A 14,603-nucleotide genomic window follows, 5' to 3' on the forward strand; every position below is an offset into this window, starting at 1 on the left:
GTGGCGTAATTCACAAAAGAGAAAGGCATCCATTAAGTTGACAAGTTATGCTAGCTGGTGACAGTTCATATCTGGAAGCGGATTATCGTGTTGTCGGCATTGTGGTCACAATTTGTTCGAGCATGCACGGTAACACATTGGTCGTGTTTTAAATTTGATCGCCACAACAAAAAAGAAAACAAAACCAAAACCAATGTTCAGCAAATGATTTTCACACATTACATCTTGACACTATTCCACGAACCACGACAGGAAATAAGGGATCAACCTAGTTTCATTCCGAGCTCCACACACGCTTTGCGTTTCGGCGTGAATTATTTTCGGACAGCCAAAACCCGCTTCTGAACTGGATACGTGAAAGACAACCTATCAAGAGATTTTTTCCCATGCGTGTTTACGATTTCAGTTGGCCGCTCTGTCACTGGAATAGGCTTGTGCTTCCTCCACTCGTGGTCACCTGGTGCGGTGATCGGTAGTACGATTTCAATTTGCTTGATGTTGTGCCGACGCACACACCGAAGGAAGGAATTAATTAGGGAGGTTTTGATTTTGCTTCAGCACCGACTTCTTTGTGTCGATCCCGGTCGCCACTTGCGGTGTTCTGACTGAAGCTTTTGGAGTTCTGAGGAATTAATCAAACGTCGAGTGACTTGCATGAAAATGCGATTGGCTGATCGGGTCAAGCTAGCGTTTGTAATCGATTACCGGAAACTGCTAACAAAGCGGATTCGGATCAATTTGTGATACCTCTGGCAGGTGTCGTGGCGTTGAGTCTTGGAAGCGGTGAAGCGTATTCGTTTAAATGGTTGGTCGAGGATCAGTTTTAAATTGGTTGAAACGTAACCCAGGCTCAATCCCGCTAAGTAGAAAATTACAATCTTTTTCCCGATTATTCGATGTATCAAGATTTGACACTTCTCAACACCATGTTGAAACTAATACCGCGAACGTATTAAATGTTGGAAGAGAAGTACATCATGATTTGTAAACTATGCTACACAATATTCATTTTGTGATAAGAATTCTTGTTACGGTTTTAGACTGGATTTTCAATATTTTCGCTGTCGTGACTCATAGGCACATTTGAGATGGTGGCAACGATTCACTTTAATTAGTGGATCAGAACCAGATGCTCATTCGAACGAACCGGATCGAGTGACTCAAAAGACTTTCATGAAATGATTTTTGCGAACCTTATTTATTGCGAATAACAATAAAAAACGATTTTATATTATGTTGTATCTGTCTGTCTGATTCTTATGGACTCGGAAACTATTGAACCAATCAACATGAAAATTGGCATGTAGGGGTTTTTGGAGCCCGGGAAGGTTTTCGTGACAGTTTGAGACCCCTCCCCCTCTCTAAGGAGGGGGCTGCCATACAAATTAAACACAAATTTCTACATTACTCGAGAATTAATCAAGCAAATGAAACGAAATTAGGCATATGGAGGTTTTAGGGTACAATGAATGATTATATGGTGGTTAGACTCTCCACCACCCTCTCTAAGGAGGGGCTGCCATACATACGAAACACAAACTTCTGCATAACTCGAGAACTACTAAATATATGGGATGTGAGGGCTATTGGGTATGAGAAATGTTTCTATAATGGTATGACACCCCTCGCTCCTCTGGAATGGACAGGGGGTCACATACAAATATTACACATATTTCAACCAAAAATATTCCAACCAAACATGACAATTGAAAAATTTCGGAAAATTCTGAAGGAAAAAGGGGAAAATTCAGCAAATTAAATTCCCATATGTTCTACAATTACATTGTGACAAGGGCTGTTAGTCCATTTGATGTTTGCGCTATCGAAATTGATCTTTATTCGAAACTGGAAATGGATTTCAATCTGATGAAACGCACTCCTTTATCTTCTTCTATCTATACAAAAAAACCGAACCGGTACCGAAGTCGCCGAAATAAACAATATTTTTGAATCCGTTCATTTTCCGTTGTACTTGTGAGTATCATATAGCATTGCTTGTGTTCTAATTCGCCTGATTCGAGGTTCACAAATCGCTTCCAGCTCCGTACTCAATTCAGTACAGACTTTCCTGTAGAGAACAATAGTTTCAGGTAGAGATACATTTTTCTCGTCGGGTATGTTTACGCAGTTTCTGCTGTCTATTCGACCATATTTTGATTTGATTAGCTCTACATAGACTGCGATATCGAAGAAGATCTTTGTTTGACTGCATTATTTTCTGCTACCAAATTTCTATAAATAGAATTAGTTTTGACGTAGGGCTACATCTTACATTAAGGGTGCTAAATCAGAAAACCGGTCACGTTTTTATGAAATAAAGTTAATTTTAATAACTATTTTTGCTGCGAACGGATTTTAACGATTTGCATATCAATCGAATCGGAAATTTTCTAAGATTTGTTTAGTATGCTATACATTACAATCTCATAGTCTGTATATGGTTTAAATTGATGGAAATTGGAAGCATTCCCATTTGTTCCATAAAGGGTGTGTCACATCAAATTGCATCACGGAAAAAACGCTGTAGAAATTTAATTTTTAGGAATTATATCTTCAGCTTTCGCTTATAATCAGATAAGAGTGTATAGATCACGTTGACCATGCTTCACTGTCAATTTTTCGTAAATTTGTAAAAATGTCGTCGAACGAAAAAGAGCGTCGTGAATTAATCCTGTGCACTCATTTCGAGAATCCGGAGTTGTCACATCGGGACATCGGTAAGATGCTGGGAATCGTCCAATCCACGGTCAGCAGAGTACTAAAACGATACTTCGAGAACCTAACCATCGACCGGAAGGTGAAGAACGGCAAAAATGGATGCTCCGTCAGTGAAAAAGATCACAAGTCACAAGAGAAGTTCGGTCCGGGATGTCGCCAATAAGCTGAATTTGTCAAGTTCATTCGTCCAGCAGACCAAGCAGCGGGAGGGCCTGCGTACATACAAGGTTCAGAAGGCTCCTAACCGCGACGAAAGGCAAAACATGGTGGGGAAGACGCGAGCCCGGAAGCTGTACACCGAAATGCTGACGAAGCCGCATTGCCTGGTAATGGACGACGAAACCTACATCAAAGCGGACTTTCGTCAGCTACCGGGCCTGTTGTTCTTCTCCGCAGAGGACAAATTCAGCGTTCCGGAGGAAATTTGCAAGCAGAAACTATCCAAGTATGCCAAAAAGTACATGGTGTGGCAAGCGATCTGCTCTTGCGGAAAGCGGAGCGCCCCCTTCGTGATGACCGGCACGGTAAACGGGCAGTGTAAGGAGTGCCTACAGAAGCGCTTACTACCACTATTAATGTAGCACGAGGGCCCGACCATCTTCTGGCCGGATCTCGCTTCGTGCCACTATTCAAAGGACGTGTTGGAGTGGTACGAAGCCAACGGGGTCACCTTCGTGCCAAAGGAAATAAACCCGCCCAACGCGCCGGAGTTTCGCCCAATAGAGAAACATTGGGCGATTATGAAGCAGGCCCTCCGGAAGAACCCAGAAGTTGTCAAATCGGAGGCGGACTTCAAGAGAAAATGGATTTCTGTTAAAAAAAAAAACTATAACCTGACGTTGTACAGAACCTTATGGACGGGGTAAAGAGGAAGGTGCGAAATACGGGCTTGGGCTCGAAAGATGAATAAAAAGAAAATGCCAAAAGTTGTTTAATAGTTTTTATTTTACTGTCTAAAATTTTCAAAAGGATCGGTCTTATGGGGCGAATTTCTACGGCGTTTTTTCCGTGATGCAATTTGATGTGACACACCCTTTACATTTGTTCTGTCCATTTGTATGCTTTCCCGAACAGAGCTATCAATGACGAGCAACTTATGCAGCCGCTAGAATAGAAACAGTCGGAGACGAATGAATCGTTGGATTTAAAGTCTCCGTAAATAAAGGAATATTAGATGAAGAAGAACAGAAACAACGAAGGGGGATAGCGGAAAGAGAATATTTGCGAAGTAAGTAAGCTGTCGCTAGTGTATTGGCGATCTAACGCAAAACGTAAACGATCGCTGAGACATCTGGATTTTGTTTTTGAACTAAGAAAATGATGCTAACTTAACCTAAAACTCAAAAACAAATCACGTATATTTTACTTCCGGGCTTTCCAAGGTAGTTCTCACATGCAGGAATCGTGCATGTTTCTACTTGTGTTTGATTGTGCTCTCGAATTTCCTTCTTTAATTCAACCATTGTCTACATTTTTATAGTTTTCACTACTGAAAGAGGTAAATAAATAACATGTTATACATAAAGTTGCGTAGAAATAAATTTCTTACAAACTCATCGCAATCAAATAATCTTTTATTATTGTAACATTGTAATTTATGGAAAGAACTACAAACCTTCCATAAGCTCACATGGCAAAATTTAAAACCATCATCACTTTCACCGCAGCGCCACTTAGGTGTAGATTTGTACGTTAGATCGCCAATAAGTATTGCATCTCCTCTGAGTAAAATTCTCAGAACCTTTCTGTGCCCGAAACAACAAAGGTCGCTAATTCTACTCGTTTTGGTTTTTATGCTTCCCTTTGAGCTGTGAACGCTAGCGCAACTTTTTACTAAAGGGTTTTTTATGAACTTTCGATGTATTTGCAAATAATATCCAAAATGATAAATCAACAAATTAAAAAAAAAATAATGCATAGTCCTACGTCCTAAGCGGTCGAGTCTCGGATACAACCCCTCGAATTTTTTTTAGTACCTTGACTGACGATTGTTAGAGTCTTTTACGGCTACTGGATAAAACTTGTTCAGTTTCTGATGAAGTTTAGAAAAAAAAATGGCCAATATTCAAACTTACGACCTTTGCATCGTTGATTCTTCATCAAGCTATTTGCTTAAAAATGTAATGCCAAGCAGTCGAACATGAGCTCAAAAACATTGGCGTCAAATGCTCATTTTGGAAGTCTGTCATGTGCTGCTTTACAGCTGAAGAAACGTTTTCAAATCGTGAAGGACCGTTGCTTTGTTAATAACCACACAATTTGGAGGAACTTAAAGGAGAAATAACTCGGATTTTCAACAGCATCGAAGTCGTAATGTTAGAGTTGTGTATGAAGAATTTTGTTCACCGTTTGAAACGCGTCATCGAAAAAAGTGGGGGTCACATCTAAATATCCTAAAATAAGCTTTAGTTCCCCTTTTAACCCGTTCAATACGGCAGTGTGCTCCGCTGGAGTGCTACTGCTGTACGGGGCACTGCGCCGAAACGTATGCATATCGCGCTGGAGTGATCGATGTGTAGTATCACTCTACAAAAATAAAAATCGGTTCACTTTCGTAGAAGTTATTATAATTTGTTGCGTGAGCGTTTAATCTGAATGAACCTGTATACAACGAATAGTTCAGCATATTGTCTTATTGAGCACTCAATTCGACCATTATCAAACTGATTAATTTTTTTACAGCAATCGGTTCGTGTCGGTAGGGCAGAGTGTAAATAGTGGAATAAAAGATATATTTCAGGCTCAAATTGTGTCTGTTCGGTTTTTTCATGAGTTGTTGAACGAATAAAGCACCCTCAAAACTTTTCACTGGCGTATTATCCAGCTAAATATAAATGTTCCATATCGCCAATGGAAAAGTAGTACAAATTCTCAGGACCCTTTTTAGTTCAAAAGACTTCGCAATAAAGTAACTCTATTAGTTAACCAAGCCAAATCTAACAATATGACGTCCAATTTAGAGTCTGCGCATTCAAGCAAACAACTTTGGAAAAACTCAAACGACTTAATGTTACAGTGGGTCCGTGTAACGAAGGAAAGCATAACAATACTAGTGATGAGATAAATTCTTTTTTTGGTGGAAACTTCACACATGATCCGGAACTTCCTTCAATACAACCTCCCAACATTGATGTTTCTTCATTTGCTTCGTGTAACGAGTTAGAAATCTGGAATGCCATATTTTCAGTTAGCTCTAATGCTATTGGTATGGATGGCATTCCTTTGAGGTTCATTAAAATTATTTTGCCATTCGTAATTACGCCTATAACGTATCTCTTCAATTTATTCATAACGACTGCTCAATTTCCTCGCGCCTGGGAAGCTACAAAGATAATTCCAATTCGTAAGAAACCTGCGTTTACTTGTTTGGACAATCTTCGTCCAATCAGTATTTTATGTTCGCTGTTCAAGGTTTTTGAAAAAATTTTGAAATTTCAAATTCAAAACATTATTCAACGGTTTAATTTGCTCAGTCCTAGTCTGGTTTCAGATCCGATTACAGTTCTACTTCGGCGTTGCTTAAGGTTCATGATGACATACATCAATTTATTGACAAAAAAGGGGTAGCATTTTTTTTCTTTTAATAGACTTTTCTAAAGCATTTGGTAGAGTTTCTCACGTCAAATTATTGCGTAAACTGTCCTGTCAGTTTGACTTTAGTCGTAAAGCTGTTTTTCTTATCAGTTCCTATCTGAGCTCTCGCACTCAGATAGTGGAAATTGATGGAAAATTATCCAGCTCAATTAACATTTTATCTGGAGTACCCCAAGGATCTGTTTTAGGTCCACTTCTCTTTTCAGTATTTATAAACGATTTACCATCAGATTTACCAATTTTGTGTCATCCACATGTTTGCAGATGATGTATAACTTTATATTTATTCAACTTTATTCAACTAATTTAGAAGACTTGGCTCAGTTAATCAATACCGACCTGAAGAGTGTTTGGAAATGATCCACGCGCACAAATTTACTTCTGAAATCCAAATCGCATTTGCTCGCAAAGAACAAATGGCTTCCGTTTTCCTCGATATCAAAGGGGCATTTGATTCAGTTTCCATGGAAATTCTCTCAGAGAAGCTTCATAATCGTGGACTTTCACCAATTCTCAATAATTTCCTGTACAATTTACTGTCAGAAAAGCACATGATTTTCTCTCATGGCAACTCGAAATCTACTCGTTAGAGTTTTATGGGCCTACCGCAAGGCTCCTGCCTAAGCCCCCTCTTGTACAGTTTTTACGTCAATGATATGGATGATTGGATGATTTCTCATCCGTTGCAAGATCATGAATCCATTGGTGATTGATAACTTCGAAAATCTACTCCAACTGACTCCTCAGTCAAGTTTTATGTCTTTATACCATGAGTACCTTACACACGACGTGCTCCCTTCACCAGGCATCTCCAACCAAGTTTGCTTCCCATACTTTTGCAATTCCTCTGTCATTTTTGATCTGTCCATGCGACAAAAAATCCATGGAATCCCAGATCATCTACGCTCCGATTATATTCCGCCGATATTTTCGGCAGAATATGGGAAAGTTAGATCTGATAAAATGTTCTTTACTGACGGTTCATTCATAAACGGGTCCACTGGCTTCGGCATCTTCAATGAAAATTCCAGTGCCTCTTTCAAACTCAAAGATCCTTGTTCCGTGTATGTCGCTGAACTGGGTGCGATATATTACGCATTAGGGATCATTGAAACATTGCCCACCGACCACTATTTTATTTTTTCAGACAGTCTCAGCTCAATAGAGGCAATCCGCTCAATGAAAGTTGATAAACGCTCATCTTATTTTCTAACAAGAATAAGACAACTATTGAGTGTTTTGGTCGAAAAATTATTCAAGATTACCTTAGCATGGGTTCCCTCTCATTGTTCGATTCCGGGGAATGAGAAAGCGGACTCGCTAGCTAAGGTGGGCGCTTTAGAAGGCACACTTTTTGAAAGGCAAATTGCTTATAATGAATTTTTCCACATTCCTCGTCAGTATACGCTCGTAAGTTGGCAGCGCATGTGGAGTGGTGATGAGTTCGGTCGTTGGTTACACACGATTATCCCTAAGGTCTCGACGAGTGCATGGTTCAAGGGATTGAATGTAGGTCGTGATTTCATTCGCGTGATATCTCGGCTTATGTCCAATCACTACAACCTAAACGCGCATCTCTATCGCATTGGGCTCGCAGCAAACAATCTTTGTGATTGTGGCGATGGCTACCACGACATCGAGCATGTTGTCTGGTCGTGTATCCGGTTCCATGCTGCTCGCTCTCAGCTCTCTAGAGCACTGAGAGCACAAGGCAGACAATCGGAGATCCCCGTCCGGGATATCTTAGGTAGCCGTGATCCTGATCTTCTGCTTCATCTATACCTGTTCCTCAGGAACGCCGATGTCAACGTTTAATGATGTTTCCTTCGTTGTGTCCCCGTGTTATATCCTATCCCTAAGTAAAAGTTATAACTTTTACTTAGTCGCGGCAATACATACACACACTCTTTACAGATACACGGGCCAAAGGTTGTGCAGTCCACTGATCATTCAACAAGAGCCAAAGGTTGTACCGCTCATGACAACTCTACACGAGCTGATGATTGCGCCGGCTAGTGACCATTCTATCCTGGATTCCTCGAGTCGAGAAAGACGCACCACGCTAGATATGGGGTACAGACTAGGGGGGCGTTGCTGATTAATGGTCAGCTGCATCCCAATAGGAAGTATCCCGTGTCGGGCACACGTACAGATCATTGGAGACAGCAACATCCCAATTACGAAAACACTTGTAATAATAACCTCGAGCCAACCACGAGTAAACGGTTACATATTACTAACATAGATAATAAGAAAAATTGTCAAAGTATTGAACTCCCGGCCCCGTGAGGCTAACGCCATTTGAGCCTTAATAAAAATATATATTTTGGATAAAAAAAAATAATCATCAATAGTGAAAAAATTGAATATGTTGATAAAGCTTCCAATCTTGGTGTAATATTCCATTCATCGGCTGGCTTCTTCTTCTTCTTAAATGCCTCTAACGTTCCTAGAGGAACTTCGCCGTCCCAACGTAGTATTACTTGCGTCATTTTTAGTAGTACTTAGTTGAGATTTCTATGCCAAATAACACGCCTTGAATGCATTCTGAGTGGCAAGCTATAGAATACGCGTGACCACAGTGCAAGTCGGAGAAAATTTCTGTGACGAAAAATTCCCCCGACCAGAACGGGAATCGAACCCGAACCCCCGGCATAATAATGTGTAACGCTAACCACACGGCCACGGGAGCACATCGCCTGGCTGAATGAAAGAAATTAGCAAGGAGTTAGATTAATTTTGGAGTGTTAAAAATGGTCAAAATGATAGAGTTTAGGTTAGTTTTAATTTTTTTTTGTTTAAATTTTGTTTTGATTGTTTTCAATTGAATGTGGTGTGAACAACAAGGTATCCGATTGTAGAATATTTATAAAGATGAACCCCTACTCTACAAATACAAATTATGAATAAATAAATGAAATAAAGACATTCGAAAACGCAAATGGATATTTTCAATTCAAGAAAATAAATTACATAAATATGATTATTCCGAAAAAAGGCTTTCCTTTTCTGGTGGACTTTATATTTGGTGTGAATGTATCGTCACGACTCAAAAATGGTCATCTGCACTAAACCACTAAAACTATCGACATCAAATCTTTGAGAAGAGGGAGTAGAATAAATGGATCGGAAAGACAAATGACGAGTAGATAATTATATAGTAGTATAAATTTGCTTGGAATTGATCCTAATTTCCATTAAACCCGAACATAATGAATATGAAACAAAACCATTACCCGAGCCGAAACTGCTAGCCAACGACGACGACGACGAAAACTTTCATGAACTCATTCGAATGGTTTATGGAGCATCAAATCCGAATATGGAAATGATGCAACATTTCCTACTGCCCATCAGCATTTCCCGTGACATCGAAAATCACTTCATAGACGCCTGGATGATCTCATTCCGCGGTATTGTTTATGGAGTCTATTCCAACCACTTCTGCTGTCCTAATGGTTCCTCTGAGTTCGACTAAATGGATTGAATAAAATAATATTCAATGGATCAATAAAACCCATTAACATGATAATTTTACACTGGCAATTTTGCTGTTGTTTTCGTCTCCGCCTTTTGCTCCTTCGATTTCACACCTCAACGGCTGCCATCGAAAGCCAAAGGAAAGCCAGCCACATGTCAACGTCGTGCCTAACCGGGCCAAGGAGTGGTCACTTGTGTGCGTCGCTGGAGAACCACATCTTAATTTTCGACTGTTTCACCTGTCCCGGATTTCTCCCTGCTTCTCGCCCATAGTTCAGTGTCATTGGCAGCGCCCACGTTTAGCATGTTTACCGGACGGGAAACGCAAATTGCACCTCGATTCCGAGCGACCACAGCGGATTATCGTGACAGTTTACGGTGATCCGTGGGCCTAAATTAAAAGTTTTCGCTCGCTTAAGTGATTTTGGGTAGACTTTATGGGAATCACAGGGATGGGCCTTACTGATCATGTTCGATGTTTTGTGCGAGGTGATTCCGTTAATCTCGTTATTTATTAGTGAAATTGTGAATTTGGGAATCTAGGTTCATGAAAAGCGTGCGAAAAGAAGAATGCAGATTTCATAAATTGTTCGAAACTCGATTCTTTCGCCAAAGGTTTCTCCGTCAGCTCACCTGACGCTCACCACGCGATTTGCATATTTTATTAATTTCGTTAGAGCACTCAATGTACTTCCAAATTATATTCCACCACGAAAACCCATAAGACACGTACCGATCCAGCTTCTGGCAGGACTTATCATAACCATTGCGCTCCAATTCATCGAAAAGCGAATAACAATTTTCTCCGGCATATTATCAGCGCAATGACTTCGAGATATCCCTCTGTCTCCCGGCTTTCTTCTGTTGCTCCTCTGATAAATCCAAAAAGAACTCACGTATTATCATTATGATTATTTTGCATGACCTTCTCCCCCAATCCATCCCTCACAGTCGCCGCTCTATCTTACACATCAGCGCAGCCTGAACTTTCGACATTTCGAACGCAGCCACCTGATGCAGAAGTGCACCAGGACTGACTGACTGACTGACTAGCGGAGCATCACCGGGGAAAGATGATTGGATTTTGGCTTGGTCGTAGAGCCCAAGTTGGGTGGGGTGCCGAGGGAAGGGAGATATAATGTTCCCTTCAAATGGTACGCCGGAATAATCAAAGCATAATTCACTGCCATCCGCTACTGCTGTTGCTGCCGCGCTGAGAACCAATCTTCAAAAAAAAAAACGGATTCTCCCCGTCGAAGGATGCACCAGCAGCCACGAAGGTAGCTCTGATTGCGATTTGAATAATCATTTCGATTATGATAACGCAGCGTCATTACCGGGTACTATCTGAATTGAGCGCAGCAGAATGCGACGAAGCGTGATATTAAGTGAAGTAACGGGAGGATTGCAGAATTCTTACATGAGGCTCAGAAGAATTGTTCGGGTGGATGAAATTGAATTTTTTTGTTTTCATTACAATTGGAGGTAGTTTCTTTGATATTTTTTACACAGAAATTGCATATAACTTGTTTAAAATTCTTTATTGCGTTTTACAAGTCCATACAATATGCGTTATAGATGTGAAACAATTAGACAGATGGTGGTTCTTCATCTTCAATCTTGCTCAAAATTCCCGGAACCCTCGCTAGAATGGTGTGGACCCTGTACGTCTGATGATACGAGATTTTAGTTGCTGAGTTGTGATACCTTCCCAGCCATTTTCATACACTAACTGGGACAGTATGGTCCAATGTGACTCGACTGGCCTAGGCTGGGGTACGTTTGGGAGCTTGTCTTTTTTATGTACAAACAGTATGTTATGGGCGGTCAACCTACCCCGAGTAGCCTCTGTGTAATGGCATGAAGCTAGGTTCGTTAATCACTTCAATTCACTTGTGGCAACGCATAAAAAACAATATGTGCGACTGATACTAAAGTACACAAGCACTTTTTCACCAGACACCCAGAAAAGCGATGCGATGTATCATTTAATCGAGCTTCGGATTTGATATTGCTAACAAAATAGCACCGGGGTGTGCGACCCCTTTTTCCGATGTCGATCATCCGAAGTAATGTTGCTCTCACATATCATATAAAGCAAAACTGCTGCATGTGACATCTGCAAGAAAATTACAATACAACTTATTGCATTTTCGTTTCGAACGAGTGATTTACGCCGCTCCATTAGTTGCTTTCCAAATGGGATTCATTTGTCGCAAGGAAAGGTAAGTGTGCACTTCTCGCTCCGAAGAGAAATCCCTCAAAGTTGAAGTACGTCTTACCTAAGTACGTCGAGTTCAGTTCGGTTCACACTTCTTAACAACAATGAGTTAATGCACATCCCCAATGACGTATAAACAGTAGGTAAAAAGTAAGTAAAAAAGTGTATGGGAAAATATGAATGTTTACGATTTTTGTCAATTTTTACCATCTACGGACGAAATAATTAATTTATGGCAAAACAAACAAATCTTAAAGAATTTCCGATTCGATTGGTATGCAAGCCATCAAAGCTATCTTACAAAAGTCACTGGAGAATAAACGACCACTGCACGAGAAAAGACACAACAAAATGATTTTACAACATGACAACACTCGAAGTCATGTCAAACCTGTATGGAGACGCTTGAATCGGAAATTCTCCCGACAAGCCGTATTCACCAAATTCCTATTATCACTTTTATCACGTATTACAAACAATGGCTTACGTGATGGTTGTGCAGCACTTACATTCTCACGGAAACGCCAAAGAAATTTGTTGACTTTTGAGTAACCTAGTAAGAGACGCGTCGTAGTTTGATTATGGAATTGAGATGTCGAGATTGAGGAGAGTAGTTGCAAACGATTGAAATATTTTCAGTGACATTTTGTAAATGGAGCATTAATTTTTACGAACAAAAAATTCAGATTCAAGATTACAATGTATTGTAAGTGTGTTAGAATTGAAACATTCCAAAATACATTGAAACGATCTATTAAATTAATCGGATATGATCGACAAAAAAAGAACGAATGAGTGATTTGATCAAAAGTGTGTATGGTGTTTCTCGATTCAATGTATTTTTATTAACTGATATGTTCGATCCCCAAAAGTCAAATGTAAAAAGAATAAAGTAATATATTGACGTGGGACTACGTCTAACCGGAGTATATGAGGGTGAAATGGAAACCTAAACACAGAACATGCAGGAAAAAATGAAAGATTTCGAATGCTTATAACTCGAACATTTCTTAATAGATCAAAAAGATGGTTACATCAATTGATAGGGAATATTTCTACGCGTCTATCACAATTATTGAAATGTTATTTTCCATGAGAGAAACAATTGTATAACTGTAAAATGTCAAGTGTTATCTAAACGCCCTAACTGCCTCGTTCTGATTGGTTCGCTTTACGGTTTCCCCAACACAGCCATCAAAATCAATTTGCCTGGGGGAATCCGCTTTGGAATTATACATGCAAGTATGGGATATTTTTGTTCCTATGGAGCTGTATTTCCCTAACACGGACTTCAAAATCAATGTGCCTGGGGGAACACGCTTTGCAAATACATGCAAGCTGCGAGTACTTTTGTGTTCGCTTGACTTTGTGTAGACCGGGACATGCTTCTCTAAAACGTACTTCTAAACTGAGAAACCTGGGAAAATCGACATTATAGATACTAGAGGTGAATGAATTCTCGCGGTTTGAGAACTACCTAAACATGAGAGATGCAATAATTCCAGAGGAAAATGTAAAATACAATGATCATTTGACAATTCTTTCGTTCACATATTTGATAGCGCTAGGCATCACATCAAACGCAAAAGTACGGTCATCGAATTTACTTGTAACGAAGAACCTAATGTATCGATTTTTTTTACTTACAAAGCAAATATGTTGAATTCAATTGAATTCGAAAATTGTTTCATTCAATCGTTAATTTAATAAATACAGTACAGATGCTCACTACGACAACGGTAGTCCCACGCCAACCTTGCGGTTGTATCATAGATATAACCCACTAATTTTTTGACGTAGGACTACGTCTTTCATTTCTATACCGAGGTGTAAAACCAAAGTTTCGAGAACGAAAGCGTTACGCTGGAGACCGAGATTTTGAGCGCTAATAGCTCTTAAACAACTTCTGGGTCGACGGTCGACTTCTGATAGCGATGAATTTCACGCAAAGTTCCCGGTCGATAGCGATGTGGCTTCTCCACCTATCCTGCTACTGGTGCGAGCTGACTTCGTGTGCCTTACCACCGAATGACTAACGAGCTGTCTGCGAAAGACTAACGAGCTCGAGTCCTCACGGTGCGAGAGTAGAGTAAGAAATGAACGAAAGCAAAGGAAGCGTCATTTTAAAAACCATAAAAGTATAGAATCTAAATCCGACCCTTATTATATTCGTGAGTATACAGTAAGCTTATATAATAAAGAGGGTGGGGGTTACATTCGATTCTTTTATGTTTTATAAAATGACACTTCCCTTGCTTTCGTTCATTTCTTACTCTACTCTCGCACCATGAGGACTCGTTTCATCGGGACTAAGCAGACAGCTCGTTAGTCCTTCGGTGGTAAAGCATCACGAAAGCAGCTCGGATAAGCGCACCAGCCGCAGGAAGCGTGAAGAAGCCACATCTCTATCGACCGAGAACTTCGCATGAAATTCGTCGCTATCAGAAGTCGACCGAATTGCTGATCCGCAAGCTACCTTTGCAGCATTTGGTTCGTGGAATTGCTCAGGACTTCAAAACCGATTTGCGCTTCCAAAGTTCCGCGGTTATGACGCTGCAGGAGGCTTATTCGAAGATACCAATTTGTGTGC

This window comes from Toxorhynchites rutilus, chromosome 2, assembly GCF_029784135.1.
Source record: "Toxorhynchites rutilus septentrionalis strain SRP chromosome 2, ASM2978413v1, whole genome shotgun sequence".
NCBI lineage: Eukaryota > Metazoa > Arthropoda > Insecta > Diptera > Culicidae > Toxorhynchites > Toxorhynchites rutilus.